Raw genomic sequence first — 3,769 nt, 5'->3', positions numbered from 1 at the left:
TAAATTAAGTCGTTGTTACTTAGAATATGTTCCCCTAGTGTCCAAAAAACTGTAATTTAAGTCTTTGTTACTTAGAATATGTTCCCCATACTAAAGTGTTACCAAAAACTGTCTTGAATTTGAAAAAAATATATATATATTTTTCACTAAAGAAGGGTTCGATGAATGTGCATATGGAACTGGTGGGGTTCGGTACCTCCTACAAGGTTAAGAAACACTGTTGTAGATGATCCTACATATGTACAAAATAAACCACATGATGTTAGTACATCAGTCGGGGAAATGATCAATCTACATAAATAACAAACTGTAATTCCCAGGATCGATACGCACATCCCTAACCGATACCAATAATTTCTTATTGGCAATTTTTTGTCAGTCAAAAATATTATTACTATTGTTATTATTTAAGACAAATCACAAGACAAATACAGACCATTTATACCACATTTATTATGGTCAATATATAATAAAAGTAAAATTAAAATAAATAACATAAATATGAAAAATAAATTAAATAGATTTGAGAAACACCTTGCGGTGCAGCTTGAACACATCATCAGTAAAGAACCGAGGTTCATTGGGTGTTTCGGGTCTTTGATCTCTATACACCCTCGCCTGGGCGACCCAACCGGGGATGATCAGGCCCCGGCTTGTGTCCAAGCAGCGAACTACTCCATCCGTCTCCCCTCTTGATCCACAACCACCTTGAGGCTTTCTCAGCAGCCTCACTGATATTTCTGGTGGCTTTTCTCTCCAGCAACCCTCTGATTCCAAGAAGTCTGAATGCTTGATGCACAGATTGCCCTAGAAAGCCCCTGCAGCCCACTTCTATAGGCTCACAGCGGGTCCTCCAGCCGCTCTCTCTGCATGTCTCGACCAGCTCAAGGTATTTGGCCTTCTTTCGCTCATGGGCCTCCTCCATCCGATCTTCCCAGGGGACTGTAAGTTCCAGCAGCACAACCTGCTTCGTTGAGTCAGAAGTTGCGACAAGGTCTGGCCTCAGCGATGTCCTTGCTATGCGCTCTGGAAACTTCAGCTGTCTGCCGAGATCCACCTGAAGCTGCCAGTCACGGGCTGTGGCTAGCAGTCCGGTTGGGGCCTTACGTCCAGCATGTGGTTTGTCCCCTGCCTTTACGAAGGAGATGTTATGCCTGACTGGGAGCTGGTGTTTGCTCTGCTGGATTCCAGTGCCAATGGTGTCTGCTACTGCCTTCAGTACCTGGTCGTGGCGCCATGTGTATCTCCCCTCTCCCAGGGCTTTAGGGCAGCAGCTCAGGATGTGCTCCAGGGAACCCCGTGCCTTGCACAGTGGACATTCAGGTGTTTCTACTAGCCCCCAGCAATGAAGATTAGATGGACTTGGGAGGACATCATACACTGACTGGATCAGGAACTTGAGTCTTGCTGGTTCTGACTTCCAAAGTTCTGTCCAGGTGATCTTCCGGGTAGATGCGTGGTCCCAATTTGTCCAGGCTCCTTGCTGGCGCATGGCCACTGTCTTGCTCCGGCGTTCCTCCTCAACCTCTGCACGGATCTCTCCCTGCACCATCAGCCGTCTCTCTCGACCCTGGGCTTTGTCGTAGCGTGGTCTTGTATGGCTACCCAGCCCAGCTCGTCCGACTGCCACAGCACCCACTAAGACGCCATGTCTCAGCCTTGCTTCTGCCTGTTCAACGGCCTCCTGTGCCTTCCACTTCCTCCCAGTTCTGACCTTGATGCCAGCAGAGGAGACTCTGGTGTCAGATGAGTCTCTGTAAAGTAACACCTCCCTGGCTCTGGTGACTTTAAACTCCTCAGTCAATCCGGTGAAGGGAAGTTGCAGCTTGTTGGTGTTCCCATAAAGGGCGATGCTGCTTAGGCTCTTCGGCAAGCCCAGCCACCTACGCAGGTGCTGGCTGATGTTGCGTTCGAAGCCCTCCACAATGGTTACTGGGACTTCGTAGATGAGCAGCGGCCAAAGGATTCTCGGCAGGATGCCATGCTGGTATATCCAAGCCTTGAACTTCCCGGGGAGGCCCGACTTGTCCACTGCTGATAGCCAGGTCTTCAGCTCCACATGGGCTGACTGCACTGCTGCCTTGTCCTTCAGGGTGCTGTCAAAAATCTTCCCCAGACTCTTCACAGGCTTCTCTGACACTGATGGTATGGGGACTCCATCCAGGCTGAAGCGGTGTTTGTCCTCCACTCTCCCCTTCCTCAAAACCAGGGACCTGGACTTGGCTGGCTTGAACATAATTCTCGCCCATGTGATGATCCTTTCCAGTCCGCGGAGGAGCCACCGACACCCTGTCACTGATGTTGTTGTGACAGTCAGATCATCCATGAAGGCTCGGATCGGAGGTTGGCGAATGCCGGAACTGGACTTCGGACCCCTGCATTCCACTTCTGCTGCCTTGACCAGCATGTTCATCGCTAGGGCGAACAGTGCCACTGATATGGTGCACCCCGTGATGATGCCCTTCTCCAGGCGGTGCCATGCAGATGTTATTGCTCCAGAGGTGAATCTCAGACTGAAACTACTGTAGTAGTCCCGTATGAGTTCAGTGATCTTCTCTGGAACATGATGTGTCGTCAAGGCTGTTGTCACGAGCTTGTGTGGAATGGATCCATAGGCATTGGCAAGGTCAAGCCAAAGGACAGCCAGGTCTCCTTGATTTCCCCTTGCCTCCAGGATCAGCTGGGTAACCACTCCTGTGTGTTCCAAGCAGCCTGGCATGCCTGGGACTCCTCCCTTCTGCACTGTGGTGTCGATATAGGAATTCCTCAGGAGGTACTCTGTCAACCTGTTGGCAAGAATCTTGAAGAAGATCTTGCCTTCCACACTGAGCAGGGAGATGGTGCGGAACTGCGTGATGTCACTTGCATTCTCCTCCTTTGGTATCCAGACACCCTCTGCATGGCGCCACTGCTTGGCTGCCTTCCCCCTCCGCCATACTACCCTGATGAGTCTCCACAGCCTCTCCAGGAGTCTCGGGCAATGCTTGTAGACTTTGTATGGCACTCCACTCGGGCCTGGGGCTGCGCTGGTCCTTGCGGCTCGGACGGTGTCCCTGACTTCTGCCAAGGTGGGCTCCTTGATGTTAAACTGGAAGGAGGGTTCTGATGGTGTGGGTAGCCCTCTGCAGGGGGGAAGATCTTCTTCTCTCCTACTGTCGCTGTATGTGTTACTGAGGTGCTGATTGATCTCCTCTTCAGAGCAGACAAGGGTCCCGCCCCGCTTCTACCCCAGCAGCTGTTTCGTAAATCCAAAAGGGTTTGCTATGAAGGCAGTGCGCTTGCGCGCCCTCTCTCTGCCCCTTCTCCTATGTCCCTCAGCACGTCGGAGAGAGATGAGCTTCTGCTTCAGGATGTCCCTGAGCTCTGACAGGGCTGGTCTTTCCTCCTCACTTGCCCTCTTATACTGATGTTTTAAGGTCTTCAGTTCTTTCCTCAGCTGGGCGATCTTGGTCTCCCGTCGGTTTGGCCTGGCGATGTTCTGAGCCTTGGGTTGTTTGATGCCAAATCTCTCAGCACCCATGCTAATGATCAGTGTGCTCATCAGCTGCAGTCGCCGATCAACTTCCCCTCTGCATGCTGCATCAAGGGTAGCATCAACATCCTCGTCAAACTGTCGCCATTCAGATTCCTTGTTTGCAGCAGGCCATAAGACCCGGCGCTGTTCAGATGGTTTGCCGGGTACAGCATGCTGAGCTTGGAGGTTCTGGACACTGTGGGGTGACTCCGGTTCCTGCTCCTCCTCCGTCTCACCAGGGTCAGTACTAGGCAC

At 51.4% G+C, this 3,769-nt stretch overlaps 1 pseudogene; it reads right to left on the bottom strand.

Moving 5' to 3' along the window:
• Positions 1–604: 604 nt before the first annotated feature.
• Positions 605–3,541, bottom strand: LOC133665412 (uncharacterized; annotated as a pseudogene).
• Between the last annotated feature and the right edge of the window lie 228 nt (positions 3,542–3,769).

Source organism: Entelurus aequoreus, linkage group LG01 (assembly GCF_033978785.1).
Source record: "Entelurus aequoreus isolate RoL-2023_Sb linkage group LG01, RoL_Eaeq_v1.1, whole genome shotgun sequence".
Taxonomy (NCBI): Eukaryota; Metazoa; Chordata; class Actinopteri; order Syngnathiformes; family Syngnathidae; genus Entelurus; species Entelurus aequoreus.
The sequence above is the reverse complement of the archived record's forward strand: the minus strand, read 5'-3'. Positions and strand labels throughout refer to the sequence as shown.